Here is a 17,547-nt window from a genome sequence, read left to right as displayed (position 1 = left end):
GTTAGCATTTGTTGGATTTGGATTATACCCATAGTCTAACATTTTAATCTTCTGAACATGAAGCACCATCCATGTGTAATGTCCTCAAGAAGCTTTTTACCAAGCACAGCCTCATTGAGGCAACATAATTAATGAGTATTAATCCAGAAAATAACTCAGCAGACAGACAGGAATGCAGTGTCAGCACCCAGCAAGATGAAAATGGGATGCCTTTCCGTGTGCAAATAAGGCAAACACTTTCATATTAAAGGAATTTCAGGAAATGAAAACAGAAGGGGCTGGGGAGTTCAGCTGGAGGTAGATTTGCACACTGTCAGATTTCTATTTCTGGAACAAGTTTTTACCTTTTTCATTTTAAAATGAGAAACTATGAGAAGCTCATTGGTGTCCCAGAAAGTCTTAAACAGTAGTAAAATTCATCTTCTTAGATTTTTGGTCAGGAACCAAGAAGTGATTAAACTCCCTGTTGCTCAAATTAGCAGTAGGTAACTGTAATTTCAGTTACAGCACTGGAAGGAATACTGGGAGAACAATCCATATTTTTATATCTCTGTGCTGGCTATGCCAAATCACAGGAGGGGACTAGAGACTGGATTGTTTGCTATACAGCCTCTCCAGTTCTTGCAATCTTATCCCTGGTCTCAGGGTATCTGTTGCATATTCAAAAACATGCTCTTTGGATCTACTTCTTGGAGATGATGCTTGGTTTTATCTGAGGAGTTGCAGTTGACTCTTCCCAGGGAAGGGAAGAAGCAGGTCCCTAGGACATGGAAACCTACTGTGAAGTTCCATATGTATCTCTGCTCAATATGGAATTGCACTCTGATGATTAAAACCAATCCAGATTTTTTTTCATTACACTCATTTTCCAGAGGAAAAATAAATTCTATTTTTCATAAAAATTATCTGGCTTTTTTTTTTTTTTTTTAGCTAAACTGATTTTCTTTAGGGTGCAATTAGTCAGGAAACTCATATATATTGAGTCTTCACATAGGGTGCTATATAGCTCTTTTGAGGACAAACACAAGAAACTTCATCAAAAAACATGAGGTAAAGATATAATACATTTTAAATATACAGTGCTAATTTTCCAGATCTGTGCAGACATAAAAACATTAATTTGCTGAATAGATGGTTTTGGGATCTGTTGACATATTGTTACTATTAACTCAGCAGCACAAAAGATCCTTGGGAAGAAAAACTAATGAAAACTAGTTGGTTTCCTATCAATCAGGATTCCATAGACACTGTCTAATATTGTCTATGCTCGAGGCACAGATTTCCCTCCACTTCCAGGTCATTCATAACATCACTCTCCTCTGCTGATCTCCACTGCCCAGTAACGCAGTTAAGTTGCTGCCTGTATGTCAATGTGGACATGAACAATATATCTCCTCTACTTACTTCCATGAGTCATGCAGTTTTGTAGGCTCAGAAGAACTAATTATCTTTAGAACTTCTGTCAAATTTGGTTAAAACACTGAAAGCACTGAGAAGAGTAAAAGGAGATGTGTGCAGATGTGCAGACAAGCATAGAGTATGCTCTCTTAAGCCATGTTTCCTGAGGAAAACTAGCTAAAAAAAGGAGTATGGCAGTAGTTTTTTCAAAGCTCATTCAAATAACAAGATACATTGTATATCCTGTTCAGCATGCCTTTTTTAAACTAATGGAATGCAGTTGCATTCATAAACAGCTATAAATACATCTCATAGAAACAACATATAGCTGCTCTTTCTCCCTGCTCCCAGCCAAACCTCATCTCTCCAAATCTAAGACGAGAGCCTATTTTGGAAACTGAACTTCTGCAATATATGTATTTGTGCTATTTGGAAAAGGATGAGATTTTTTGAGAAACGAAACCAACATAAAATGCCCTTGTATCATTAGTTTTACAGTTTTCCTTCACAGCTAAAAAGAGCAATAATTTTAGCCTTGCAGACATTAGGATGCAGAAGCTATCCCCCATATAAATGACTTGCCAAAAAGGTGCTTTTTTCACCCTAAAATAAAGCAAATTCAACATCTCATACTTACTTTGTAAATACACCTCACAGACAAATGAAAGCAGCTTGCTTTCATAGTGTTTGTATCTTGGAGAAGTTGATCCATGCCTCTGGCATATCAAAAACTCTTTTCTATAACATCAGGTAAGGTTTTGGGAATCAGGGCATGTGACAAGCACAGCACAAATTCATAATGGTGTTCAATCCACATTTTCAAAAGATCATTGATTTGAGGGGACTTCTGTCCCTGAGTGGCAAGATTGCCATTGCAAGGGAAGAGGCGGGCTTAGCAACATGACTCTATGTTTCCTGTACAAGCAGCAAGAACAGTCCAGGATCAGCTCCAGTGGCACAAGTCATTAGGATAAGACCAGCTGTGTGGAGCAGTGGCTTTCAGCTCACACAGAAGCTCAGAGCACGTGGTAATGCCAAGTACTTGTAAAATCCCTTTGCTCTTTTCCAGCCCTCCCTTATCTCTGAGTTTGGAAGGGTGATGTTTAAATGCATTAAGTTTAGCTATGTACATTTGAGGAGAGACAACAAAACTGTATCTACAGCTCCTGCAAGCACTTAGATGTGCCTGCAACACCATGGGCCAGAACTATCACTGTAAGCAAAATAAGTCACAGGCAATGCCTACCCAACAGCCTCAGGCAGGGAGAGAAACCTGGCAACCCTGCTAACAAACCCTCTGACTTCCTGCACTTCCACAACTGGCAAGAGAAGATGAAAATCCCTCCAAAAACTGAAGCCAGCACAGTTCTTCTCACAAGGACATTCCTATGACTAAAAAGTCTTGATCAGAGCTTCTGACCAAGGCCATTCTTTCGTATAGCAGAGCAATTGGTTTTAAAGCAATTTCTGTTGGATCAAATCCATAAGCAAAGTGCTGAGCTATGGTAAACTCATTCCATGCAAGCACGTTCTAAAAGAAAGAAAAAAACCTTAAAAACTGAAGGGGCATCTCATTTCTAACATACTTACACCAGATTAGGTATTGTCTTTCCTCCCCCAGCTGGCACAATCCCAACATAAATTCCACTCTGTTCTGCTTAATTTGACACTTGATCAAGATTGTATTTGTGCTGCTTAGTGACTTGATATTAATGAATAAGAATCAGATTTAGGAAGATCTTTTCCATCCTAAGGTCAATCAGGGTAATTATGACAACTTACTTCTTTATTCCTGCATTACAGAGATAATTTCTGCTACAATAATGGAGATCTACAAATTTAAAAATGATCAACAGCCATAGTTCATCCTTCTAGTAATCTTCAGAGATTATTGAATTCCAAAAATTACAAAAACCATAGCATCAGAACTGTGTGTTTTGTAAGCTATTTTCTCCTTAGTTCCTCACTTCACCTAATGGGGATACCCAAGCAAACACAATTGAGGGAAAATAGCAGCTCTATAAAAATAATGACTGTAAGCAAGTTCAGAGTGCTTATTCATTAATATGCCACTGATAACTTGCAGCAGTGCTGTGTGGAAAGGGCTCGTGCTCATTTTCCTCTAACAGGGTCTCCTGTCACTGCTACCGTTTCCTCTGGGAGTTGTGCACGTGTGCATAGATTGGCAGGTTACCCTTCCCCAGTCAGGGTCATTCCCAGAAATCCATGCATCCCAAATGAAGGGTAACTTGTTACAGCTCATTGCCTGCTCTTCAGATCTGTCCCTGACCCAGCCCTGCACTGGGTGGTGCCTTCCCCTGCAACAATTTCCTCTGACAACAAATCCCAGCCTTACTGAATCACAAGACATGAGGAATTATCCTTCCTATACAAGAGTTCAATCAAACTGTTTAATAAAAGCAGTTCAATCAAATACAAATACTTCAAAATTAGGCATTTATTCTTTAACATAGCAAGAACACCATCACCAGGTTTGAAGTTCTCACCTTGGCTAAGTTAGTACTGACTTCTACTCAATAGGCTTGATCTGACTTTAATGCATCAGATTCATATATGGAAAAAATACAGGGCTGAACTACATTTTTATAATCTTAGCTCTCAACTTGTAAGGTGGACTTGGATGTAAGTTATTAATCCACTGATCTGCAAGAGCTAGCAATCATCTGTAACCTTTCACTATAGCAACTAGGAGATTTATATAACCAAGAGTAGTACATCAAGTCTGATGGGTTGATGATTGCATTGAGCTATTAATCAAGAGAGTTTCTCAGAGATCTAGACTTGCTCTATTTTTATTTAGAGTTGATTTCAGATATGGTATGGCAGATATAAGCAACATTTACAGTTTGTCTTCATGGCAGATAAATAATTGAAATATTAATTTCTTGTGTGCCACCTCCATATCTGTAAAGAAGAATTTTAAAAGCAGCTTATACCAAACCCAAAAGAACTGAACTCAGCATAGATGAACACACTGTGATTTCTAAACCAATGAGCCACAATGACTTGCACATATCTCCAAGATGGCCCCTGAATTTATTTATTACTGTAAATCCCTGCCATTGCAGCCCAGATGTTTGTGATGAGATGTTCTATTAGCAAGCTGATATCCAATGACTATAGCATGCGATGGGGTTATTTATTTACCTGAGGAGAGGCATCAATGATGCATTTCAATGTGCAAGTAAAACAAATGCAATATAAACCAAAACAAATGCCCCTGCTCCCCTGCCAACTTATTCTATCTGTTTTCTTCCAAAAAGATTTGGTCAGTTTTGGTAATGTTCTCAGCTACTGTACAGCACTGCCTCCAAACAGGCAGGGTTTTCAGCACAGAGCTGGTTGAGTTTTCATGCACCGTGTTTTACTATGGGCATCTGAGGATTATGGCAAGAACTTCAGTTGTGCTCCCACCACTTCAACACAGTTTGAGGAACAGGACTCTTTTTTGACAGGCAGTGCCACCATCAAAATTGGGAATGAAATAACAAAGTTGACTGCAAAGTACTCAGAGCATTCCAGCCAGCTCCCTTGATTCTATATTTCCTGAAGGAAGATGCATTATATAGTAAGAGAGAGAGAAATTGCTGGACAGTGATTTCTCAGCCTTCCTGTGGATCCCAGAATAGCAGTGTCCATGGTGTTCACCCCAAAATTTGTGGCAGTGATAGAAGCTGACAGAAAACCTCAGGAGTATTTCACTCCTTGGGGCCAGACTACTTACCAAAGGGAAGTGTCACAACCACCAGAAGGCTGTGCAGACATACTGAAAAGCAAGTAAATCTACACGAGGAAGGCTAATTAGGTGCTGGTTTACCTAGCACTTTTTGTTTCTCTTTAACTCCTATCTTCAGTTTCGCTCCCCATACTGTAGTTAAAAAAAAAAAATATGTAAAAAAGACACTGCACACAAGATAATTGCCCTCAGGTGGCTGGTTTATTTCAGAAATAATGTACCTAAGCCATACGTTGAGCTGCCGTCCTGTAAGGCAGCAGCAGCCAAACTTCTGCTGAAGGCTAACATTGCACAAAAAACCTCATTAATCCATCACATAAACTTGTCAGATTTCCAGCCATTACTTGCTAGTAAACAAAAGTAAATAATGCCTTTTATTCAATGCACTATCTTAACAGGAAATCCTGCCTCTTCATTCTGGGTGCACTCTCTGTGTTAAACACCCAAGACATATGTACATACAAATGTATATATAAGAACAAAAAGATGTAAACATGCCCTCTAAGTATGCATGAAGACTGGAGACATTCCTCACTTGGAAGGCCAGAGTGGCATCTGAGTGTTTCTAACCTCACAGCCTCCATAACACATTGTGCTGATTTTCACCCACTCACATTATATTCCTAATTTTAAAGTGTTGTACACAGTTAAATGGCACCGATCCATTCCAGATGTTCACTCAGCTAATGGAGCATTGCCTAAGTGCCAGAGAAAGATGTGTGTCTTTTGACACCACACCAAAGATGTATGTGCAGTGTGGCATGGCTTCATGGTGCTCCTTGCTGGTAACCTATCATCAGCCATGATGATGATGCTACAGAAAAAAAAAAAAAGCGGCAATATGGGCACATCTGCACAGCTATGACATCTTCTAAGAGAGAATTGTAGTAATAAATGCCTGGGGTTTTCCTCCAAGAACAGTTTGTTTCTGGCTCCCTTCCTCTTCTCCATACTCTTTTCAGGTTTACAGGATATTATAATAATGTTTAAGAAACACAGATAAAGATAAAAAACACAAAAATCCTTCTCTACAGACCTGGCAGACACAGCCCTCTTTCCTTAAACTCCCTGTGCTTCAGCCTCAACTCCTTCCCTTGTTCCCTCTGTTCTGACCAAGCAGTCCTGCGCTCTGTACTGGCATCTCCTTGGCACTTTTGGACACATGAGTCAGACTGAAAGACAGCCACCCATGAGGAAACTGCTATTTTGTTCATGAATATCAGCATAACTCTGCCCTCAGATTTCTCATGCACAAATAAAGGCCTTGGTGACAGTATTCCTGATTGACTTCAGCTGATGGAGAATTCCCCTAATGCCAAAAGAGACTGTTTCCCTGGATTTCCCAGGGAACCACATTTGCCTTCAAAAAAACAAATCTTATTAAGGACTTTACATCCTGGAAAGTGAAAGAGTTCTCATGACATTTAATGGGGGAGTCAAACAGAATAGCAGTCCCAAGGAGTACAGGTCTTAGAAAATGGACTAGAACCAGACCTTCAAAGCTACAAAAGAGCAGAAATTCCCAGAAGGCTCTTCTGCTGGTAAAAGGATTCTACACACTTAGAATTAATGTAAAACTTAATTAGAATCTCTGTGAAAAAAGAATTCATTTGGAGGTAATTATAAAAAGGAGGCAATTATAACAATTATTTATCATCTATATTATTGGAAGAGAAAACAGGAGCCTTGTTTTTGGAGGCATTTAACAAAAGTAGCAAGCAGTCATGTCCTGCTGGCCAGCGCAGAGACTCCGAAGGTTTTCCACCTGCTCTGACCACCTTCACTCAGCCAGCATTATTGATGTATAACCAGCTGAGTTATTCCACAACATAACTGTTATTTCAGGATCTTGACCTATTGCCTCACTTGTGCCACTCTTCCTCACCACCATCCCCCATGTCACTGGGAAATTGGATTTCTCCCCATATAGCATGTGGCATCTGTGTTGCCTTGTGGCCATAGGATGACACCACCAGCCTGGAGACAGATGTCCTGGTGCTGTGCAAATTTCAGCTGATGCATCATGGAGTGCAGGAGGCTGGTTATCGGTGCGCCAAAATCCTGCTTCATGTGCCTTGGGAAAATAGCCCATAGACAATGCTCTTGGGAGCCATCTACTGGCATTTAGGAATTAACCATTTGCATGTCCACAGAGAAATTAAAGAGCCACTTTTGACTCCAGCACCTCAGGGTGCCTCCTAAACTCCTGCATTCATCTCTTGAATCTTTTGAGGGATTGCCTACAAACTGGTTATTTAACCACAGCTAAGCATGATAGACCTATTTATTAGCTATTCCTACAGCTCATGCTCAGTGTGCTACCTGTTACCATCTTTCCTAAAATGCTTGGACCCCAAAACACAGAAAGCATTGTAGAAGCCATGTTATTTTGATGCCAAATGCAAAGCCCTAGTAGGCAAACTTGGGACAAGTAGAAGGAAGTTCCAGGCTACACAGGAAACTCAAATCCCATAATTTGAAGACTCAATTCCATGACTGGAAACATGGTAAAGCCAAATAAATTCCCAGGAACGAGGTGGAAAGAGGGTAGAGGGTAGCTTCAAATTGCAGTGGAACATCACCACTGGGACAAGAACATGAGAAGCATGTGGACAAGTACTCAGTCCTTGAGTCTGGAAGGGCTGGTCTTCCCCTACCACAGCATGACAGTGTGAACACCGCCCCTTGGGCTACCACAGATACATTGCAGGTGTCAAACTGGGAGAGAGCAGATGCTGATTATGCTACATCTCATGCTTGGATGGTTTAAATTGCTTCCCTACTAAGTGCAGGTCCAAAGGCAAGAAAAGACTCCCAGCAGTATTGTTGTAAGGGCTGAGGGTAATTAAAGGGGAAAAAAGTACATATTCAGGAAAAGTGGTTACCTTTCCAGGAGAGAAGAATTTTCTGGCACAGGAATGCACTCACAACACACATCAGTCTCCAAGCCTGAGGGCATGACCCATTTACTTTATACAGAGCACAGATCTGCCATCGACCATCATTCACCCAAAATGCAGGGAAGAGCGTGGCCAGCACGTGCAGGTCCCTTGCCCTCAATGCCCAGGATTTTGGGTGGAGGCAGAACAGGTGCTTCAAATGGCAGCCCTGGCACCTACCCACTCATGCACTGTGTGGTTAACCAGCAGACTAAGACAAAAGTCTGGGACAGTCTCTCAGGACAAAGAGTACAGCCAGACCAAAACTGATTCAGAAATAACAGTGTCTTCCAGGAAGGTTTCAAAACTAGTGCCTGGGGACTAACAACAAAGTACCAGGAAACCAGCAAAGAGGAAGTGATTCATGTTTATCCTACTAGATTTTGCATGGCAGAAGGTTTCCAGGGCATTCCAAGAGCCTAGCAGACACAACACAGGTGGGTACCAAAGTAGAAAAAGAGATAACCCCATATTTATCCTGTGGGAATATTGTGCTGGAAATCCATAAACCAAAGAGCAAAGGTGAAAGCCTGTGAAGTAATGTCATTGCAACAGACATGTGCAATATTTATTAACCAAAACGACATTAAGTTTGTTTACATATACACAGATTAAAAGGATATCACTTAGCACACCACCTGCCAGTTACAAAGAAGATGGCAGCTTAAATATGTATATCCAATTCCCATTGTGTTTTGTACTTGGGTTTAGATTTAAAGCTATCTTATTTCAAAATTAAAAGTAGATTCAAAAAATCCCTGCTCATATATCACCTCTACATCAATGCTCAGTTTTCCGTCAGCCATCATTAAAGCACCAATACTGCATTAAGACCTAAAATGCTGCCAATTTTCTGTGTCCTTTGTCAAGGTCCAGTAAATTTCTTGGTGTGAAATGGTGCTGTTTCTCAATCCAGTAGTAGTAATGCTCCACGTATTTGAATTTTTCCCCCCTCCTCTCTCCATGTCATTTTCTGTGCCAACTTGTTTTAGTGAGGCTGTCTGGCATACTTTCCATTCCTTTTAATGGTTTAAAATAAAACATTTTTCATCAAATGAAAGTACCTTGAACATAAACTATTATGAAAAAATATTTTTTTCTCCTTTTGAATGTCAGTTTTGTAAGGCACTAAAAAAAATTTTTAAGGTGCTTAATATTGCTGAATTTAGAAAGTCAAGTAATAGTAGTCCTACATGGGCCAAAGGATGATCTAAGGATGAGGAAAGCAATACATCTTTTTAATAATTGAAAGAGTTGGGAACGTTCCCACAGTTAGAACAGACTTAGCAAATTTCTCTGCAAGAAGAACATTTAGATGCACGGAATATTTCAAGCTACAGTAGTAATCCTGCAATGTTCTGTGCTGGAAGTGGAGGTCAGCCTTAAGGGAATTATATTAGACATACAGTCAGACAAGGCAGGCACTGTGGGGAATAGCTCCTTGCATAAATACAAACACACCATGCATGTCATTGCTTCCATGATGCCACACCTACCCATTCTCTTCTCTCTACCTGCCTTTTAGAAAGCCAGAATTTGATGCCATGCTATTTTGAAATATTTACAGCTTTCCTTTATGGGCAAGTGTCATTCCACATGCAAGTAAACATGAAGCAGCTGGGACAACCATTCTCAAAACCATCCACAGTGGCACAACCAGGCTGCTGATGCACAGGTCTGCATTTAGGACTGCGTTGTATAGTGCTGTCACATTGGGAATTCCACATCAGATATTCTCAAAGAATATAAAATACTTTAGGTTCCCAAGAGAGAGAGGGCATTTTCCCCAACAGGTGATTTGATGTCAAAGCCTGATTCTGCTGCTTCTCACCACAACCCATAGACAACCCCTGCCAAGGGTGATCACCCATCTTGGATGACTCAGGTTCAACGCCATAAGTTCCTTCCCTACCCAGCAGAAAGTGGTTCACCCACAGAGTTCTGGAAAATTCTGTGTGCATGTCTGTGGTACAACAACCACAGCTTTTAAAAATCCACAAACACAACCTGTGCAGCTTTTTGGAGAGTCCACCCGAAGCTGTTAGTCTCCACCCTCAAGACACGTGCAAGGCCAACTGAGTTCCTGAGGGAGAGAAACGCCATGGCCAAGTCCAGACTGGAGCATGCACTGGGATTTTTTCCATTCACAGCAGAATGGCAACATACTTGAAAAAGCAGCTTGAGCCAGACGTTGTTCAGTGATCCAGGGAGCACCACACACACATACCTCGTTTTGGTTCCCCTCCCAACACAAGCTCTTATATTACGAAATCTAACCACAATTACTCTTTTATAAAATATTGCAGTGTCAAGATCCTGCTGAGTCCCAAATCTGAAATTTTAAAAAAAGAACATTTACAACTAGTCTTGCTCATTTGGAGCTCAACCACAGAGACCTGATTTACAGAAACCAAGGAGTTGATACAGCTAGAATAATTCCAGGCTGATGAAGGGCCTCAGCTGCAAATTACTACTGTTTTGTCCACTCTGTCTTAAAAACTGCTAGTTTCCAAAAATGGAGGTCTTGTAGAGACAGCTTGGGTGAGGGAAACAGGAATTCTTGTTCTTATATATATTTGTAGTGTGATTTCATACACATAAACAAACTCAGCTTGGCTTTCAAACCACATCCAAACAAGTTACCATTTTTTTCCCTGGTGACTTTGGACAGTGAACACCAGAAATTTAACAACAGCTAGTTGACTGCATGCTTCCTATTTATTTTATTATTTATTTTGTTGAATTTACAATACATTTGTTGTATATATTACTACACAAACAATGAGTACAATAGGAGAAGTTGTAGCCTGGACACTTGCAGCCTGTTCTTGGCTGGGTGCAGACATGCTTGTCTTACCTTGGGTGAGGAAACCTGTTGCCTTCAGCTGAGCTACTTCTATGGCAGATGCACTAGGTATCTGTTTCAGAGGATGTTGTGAACAAGGTCTCCATCGCTGTGAGATCCTGCAAAGGACTGCAACATTCCAAGTATAAAGTATTTAATAACTGGGAACCAGAAACAGAAGGGCAAACCAGTTGCAAGGTTTGCACAGATATTTTTTTGAGAGAGGACAAGCAGGAAATACAAAAAGAGAGCATGGGCTTACCAAGCCCAGTGCTGCTTGGTGATCTGTACCTCTGAACGTCTAAGCCAGCAGTTTCAGCTCCAGGCTGAGCACCAGTTTGCCTGCAAAATGCAATGAGGTACAGCTGATCATCAGGCCAAGAAATCCAAAGGAGGATTCTCGCCAGGGATCTTGGGGTTTTATGAGGCACTGAGTGGTGACAGCATCTCTGGGCACTGGAAACACATGGAAACCTCTGGGCACGTGACTGCACTGAAAAAAGAAAGATGGTTTCACTTCTGAACTCCTCAAGCCTCCAGACAAAGTCTTTGCAAATGTTCCAGCAAGATATCCTAGATCAAACACATTCAATTCACTGGAACAGACAGCAAAATTTTAAGTTACTTTCACAGAATGTACCTAATTATGTCATCACAAACTATAAAGGCTGTAAGAACACATGCTAGAGCCAATATCTTGACATCATGCACACATGTTTAATGTCTTACTAAATCTTACAAGAGCGAGAATAACATCTTTGTTTAACAACAAAGAAGCAATGCTGGGTTTACTTGTCTTAATCACCTTATGTATAAGATTATTTTTTCTAGAAATCCCTGCTCATACGAATGAATGCTGCAATGTCACCACAACAGTGCTGTTTTCCACTTGCTGTTTAATTTTCCTCCTTCTGAAGGAAGATTCTCAATGTGCTTCACAGACACCAGTTCAGGTATAATTTCTGTTTTCTTTTTTCTAATTATTTATATAAAAATAGGACCATGATTAAATGAAACAGTGTAATATACCCAAAATAACTCCAGCAGTAACAACTACTCAATACTTTCAGCTGCTTCTGTGAGGAATAAAGCAAGTAAAGCCATTAAGCAGGAACAATCTGAATGTTAGGAAATGTTGATGGAAATCAAATTTGGGACTTGAAATTTTAAGTATCTGCACCCAAATCCTAATTCCAAGCACTGGTTTAATGCAATCAAAGTAACCAAAATAATTTTTTTATCCCATGTAGTCATAATAAGGTGCTTGAGAATAATCTACAGATCAACACAATTTCAGTGATAAGAAAATAATGAAAACCCTACACTGGAAAATTAGGCTTAAAAGCATCAAATATACAATATTTTAAACTACTTTGGAAGATAGCACACATATTAAAAATACTAAAAATTTATATAAAATACTTGAAAAATATGAGCACAAGAAACACAGTCAATATAAACAATGTTCCAATATGCACATTCACCTCCTGCAGTAACGTCTCTATGTCCTTCCAGACCTCTAATTCTTCATTGGAATCATTCACCCATTTCCATCTTTTTATATATATGGCTTTTAGACAAACTTCAGATATTCAGCTCTTAGTTAAATGATAATATCTGCTGGGTATATGGTTGAAACAGAAGGAAAAAAAAAAAAAAATCAGGGCAAACCCTTAAGTATTTAAACCCATAATGTCTGCAAAGTTCCTTGTATTTATTAGCATCATGACTAATGGATGGGTGGTACAAACAGGAGGGACCAGAAATAAAGCCCCCACTTAGATATGTTCCTTGGGAACTAAAAAGTAATAAATAAGGTATTGATGTGAAGAAATACTTGGAGAGCAGTGTTTCAGGGCCACATCTGGAAAGTGATCCCAAGAAATGAAGAGGAATATTCAAGAGGAATTTTTACAGCAAATGCAAGCAAGAGCCAAACACAAGATATCCCTCAGAGTAAAGGGCCCCAAAAGAAAGAACAAATTTTCAGCCTCCAATCTGTCTTGGCTCACCAAGCTATCACTTCAGACTTGCTATAATGTGGCATATCTCTGTTGCAGACTTCTGTAAGGCAGATAAAGCAAAAAGATAAAGCCTGTGTCTGAGGCACAGACCTGCACAATGAGATGTCCCAAGGGCAGCAGCAACACCAGAATTGTCTCTTCTTGAATCCCCAGCTGTCCAGCCTCCAGGCACTCACCTTTACAACCTTTAGGCACACCAACAAATGGAAGGTGACAGCTACACTCACCCTATTCATTCCCTTACTCTAACACTAAGGGCACAGGCAAGAGAGTTGAGCCAAAGCAGCAGCCACTGTGGATGAACACTGCCATGCTCTTGGATCTCACAATGGCAAGTTTACTCTGTCTGTGGCTATGCACTGCCTGGGATCCCTCTCTGCTTCCTAATGTGCTCAATTTTCCCCCACTCTACACTACCTGTTTTGCCTGGCAGTCAGGTTTCAGGTTTTTATCCTTTTTTTCCATACCTAGTCAACATAGTGCACTGACCCCAGCCCAGCCAACTCTGCCTTGGCCAAGAAGCTCAAAAGAGAAGTCCTCACAGCAATTATTTTGTCAGCTTTGTTAACCACCCCAAGCAATGAGTTCTGATGACTTTCTGGCTAAACACATCCTTCCTCTTATTCCTTTTTCACCCTCCAGATTAGAGATCACGGTAACATAGGGATGTTGGAAAGCACATATGCCCCTAGCAGGTTCTCAAGGAAGCTTGACAGCAGCAAGTTCCCAATTTCCCTGGTTATACTCCCATGAATTTGCATATTAATGGAAGAAGAATCAATTACAAATTTCTATTTACCCTCATAAACATCACAGAGCAGATCCTGAAAAGAAAGTTTTTAGAAGCCTTCAATTTTTAATTTGAAGCCTCAAACAAAAAAACTCTACTCTGAACTGGCTTAGCATACCAGAAAATTTAATATATCACAAACTAAAGAATAGACATGCATTGTTTTTGGTTTTTTTTTAATTAAATATTAGTGTGGTTATAATTACTTCTTTCAATCTTTCAAATACATGATTCAGTTTTTATGTATCTTAGTCCCAACCTAATTCAATTAAGATACTTTGAATTGGAAAATAGCACCACAACCACAGGTCCAGCTCTCAGAGTTCCTGATCTTTTGCTGGTGGTATCCCTCACAAGAATGTGAGAGAGTCTCCTTCTGCCTCACTTAGCAGGAGTGGTCAAATATGTCATAACTATGCATATATTTTCAGAATTCCAGCAGATAAAAGAAAACACTTGATACCAGTTCTTACACCTTGAAATAACATACCTACCAGTTACAGTGTTCTTTCTGAACTGCAGTGATATCCAGAGAACACGGATGCTGCAACACAAGGCTCATGAAATCGACTGGCAATTTTAGCATCATAAGCTACAAGAGAACAGATCTGCTTATGCATTCAATCAAGCAAGAACTTTTCTTACTTATTATATAATCTGAATTGTAGTTATAAATGCATAAAACTACCCAATGGACTTTATATCATTTTCTATCATAAAAGAGATGTTGGCTTTTTGGCTACACTGCACAGGAAAGAGCAGGAAAGAGATCCTTGTGGATAAATAAGTTCTGAAACTGGAATAGTGACAGCCAGGTCTTACTGAAACACTTCTGCACTAGACAGGCCAATTCATGCAAGAGAAAGGCCTAAGGAGCTGCCAGCTGCTCTGACTTTTAGCTGACTGCATCACCTCACCGGAGGTGTTCTCCTGGACATCATGTCACATCAGTGTGACCTGGATCCAGCACATGAAGGCCTTGGCAGAGTTTTCATAGACACTTCTGGATGAGAGGATGAAAGAGGTTTTCAGAAAGCTACAGCCTGTGAAATCTGAAATGAAACTGGGGATGGCACTGACAACAGCAAAAGGGACAAAAGATGACTCATGTGGTAGAGTCCAACTGTCCAATTAGGAAACTATTTGTGCCCTTTTATTGGCTAACATCCCTTCACCAACTACACAGAAAACTAGAAAACGTACATAAAATGTGCTCTAGCTGGAATCCTCCTAGCCTTGTTTGCATATAAAAGAAAATCAACTCTTGATTTCCTACTTCAGAAGTAGTTCACCTGGACTGAAGAGACTGCACACTTGGGAGCAATCTTCCAACTGCTAATTCCAGCATCATTTTGCAAGTGGGATACTCCCATTACTTCCAGCAATGCTGTTAGCTGGGAGGCCTGGATCCATTAATGCATGTGCACAAAAGAAAAATTTTTCCATTATTTTCCATTTTTACTAGAAGAAGCATCTTCTAGAATAAAAAAAGGCTGAAATCAAGGCAAAATAGCCTTTCATGTGAGGAACAGAACAAAGTCATTAGCAATCCCAGAGGGTGCATTTGTGTGCTGTCCCACAGGGTTTAAAATCCCTGACCTGTAAAAGGAGGGAAGTCTGGATTCCCTTCTCATTCTTGTCATCTTTATCTGCTCTCTCTGCATAAGTAGGTATGCTTACAAAGAGCCACTTTAAAGGAAATATGCTTAGATCTCAATGGATGTCCCTTTTGGCACTGAAGATATATTTTAATGTATAGTAGCATATACTGTGGCAAAATAAAGAAAGAAAAAAATAAAAACTTTGCTCAAGTTCCCCGAGCCTTTGCTGTGAGCCAGAAAAGATTAAGTAATTACAATAAAGAGAAGGTTTTGCTTTGAAGTTTTTTATCTGAGTGTTGCTTAACTATGTGACTGTCATGGACACCTAGCCACACATCTCAGAGGACAAAAGGAAAAGAAAGGAGCATGACATCTGCAGTGGTGGTGTAGCAGAACAAGCCACAGCCTAAGTCATCTTCCTGATCTTGCAGGCAGGTAGAACTCTTGTATATGCATTTAAACACTGCAACATCCTTATTTATTCTTTCACAAGGACAGAAGAGGAAGAAAAATATGTCCAACTTCTGTCTTTACAGAAGAAGCTTTGTCCAAAGTCTGCTTCTTAGCAGGAATCACAGCATTTCACTTGCTGAGCACTTTCCAACTCCAAAACATCCTTCATTAAATGGAGAAATGCAGCAATTTATAGGCAGAATAAAGTAGTAACCTCCACTGATAATGCCTCTGTAATTCATGCTGCTTAAATCATCAGTTATGTAGGCTCTGGCAAGTCAACAAGCCTAGCTCTGTCATTAATTCTTCCTTTCATGAGTACATATTTGCCCATATTCACAGTTCAGGAGCTAGAGAACCACCTCCCAGAGAACTAAATATTTAACTGATTAAAAGCACAAAATCTGTTTGGTAAGCATATTTTTAATACTTCCACAATGAACCTAACTCAGAAGAAGATCGTCAGAAACAAACAAGATGCTAAGAAATAGGACTTTGAAGAAAATAACACGGTCCTGCACGGTGTGGATGAATAGAGACAAGAGATCTCTGAAGGTTGCTCTTGGGGAAAGAGGTTTATTGGGGATGCAGGAAGGTCCTGCCTCGTGCTCCCAGATGCAGCACATGGCCGGGCTTAAGAGGGTGGGAGAGGGGAGAGACAAAAGGAGGGTTTAGGAGAGGGGAAGCTCCAAGAGAGGGGAGGAGGTTCCAAGAGAGGGGAAGAGGTTCCAAGAGACCGCGTGGCCCCTCGAAGCCCCCTTATCAGGCGAGCTTCGCGGTGGGTTGGGATGAGGCATATCCAATGGGGTTGCATGCACTAATGTTTTAGGGGCAGGTACAGAGGTGTGGGATGAGCCATACATCTTTTGGGGGGTGGGATGGAACAGTCCATTTCACCCCAGGACTCATCTGAGGGCAGGGGTGTCATCCGGCTGGCTGGGAGAACTGTTCTTATCCTAGCTGTATTATTTATGAACAATCATATTTATTTATCATCTGCAACAGGACTTGGAGCTCATGTACATGTATGAAATCCTGAAGAACATGGTTTGTTTCTTTTAAGGGCAGCAGGCCATGACAGTCACAGCCCTACCAGCAGCTCCACTTTGAGACTACTCAGAATGTAGTGCTGGTCTCCAGCATTTCCTTTCCCCGTGCATGTTCAGCTTCCCACCTATAAACTGGAAAAGGGAAAATGGAAATTTTTCAGTTGGACCAAAGATATAAGAACCAGGCACCACTGGCTAAAACCCATTTGCTTTCAAAAACCTGCTTTCTCTTGTTAAGCTCTTTAGGTCACAGCTACTGACCTTTATTTTATGTATTCCAAGCAAAGCAACAGTTCTGTATGATTCTCTTTTACTAACAGGGCTGGACAGAAAAATGCCCGAGGTAACAACACTAAATGTTATTCAGGCATGGAGAACAAGTGCCTTTCCAGGGTTTCCCTCAAGAATTAGCCTCTGGAGCACTCAAGCACCTGGTTTTGCCAGGGAGGTGTGGTACTGTGGGTGTTTTTCATGCCTGAAAGATGAGTCATAACTTCAGCCCACAAAAGCAAGCCTAATGAAAGGTGAGATTTTTTTTTCCTTGCCACCTTTTGACATGTTTCTGTGAAGATGCCCAGTTATTGGAACAAATACAGCCAGGGAGTATCTGCAGTTGCTGTCCAGCTATCGAGAGGAGCTCATACCAACATACAGGCATGTTTTTTACTTACAGGCACTTCTCCTTGGTAAT

At 40.5% G+C, this 17,547-nt stretch overlaps 1 long non-coding RNA gene across 1 annotated transcript in view; it reads right to left on the bottom strand.

Moving 5' to 3' along the window:
- The window catches only part of LOC116183231 (uncharacterized), a 131,215-nt gene that overhangs the window by 63,274 nt on the left and 50,394 nt on the right, over positions 1-17,547 (bottom strand). The window lies entirely within an intron of this gene.

This window comes from Lonchura striata, chromosome 1, assembly GCF_046129695.1.
Source record: "Lonchura striata isolate bLonStr1 chromosome 1, bLonStr1.mat, whole genome shotgun sequence".
Taxonomy (NCBI): Eukaryota; Metazoa; Chordata; class Aves; order Passeriformes; family Estrildidae; genus Lonchura; species Lonchura striata.
This window is presented reverse-complemented; position numbering and strand designations above follow the sequence as displayed.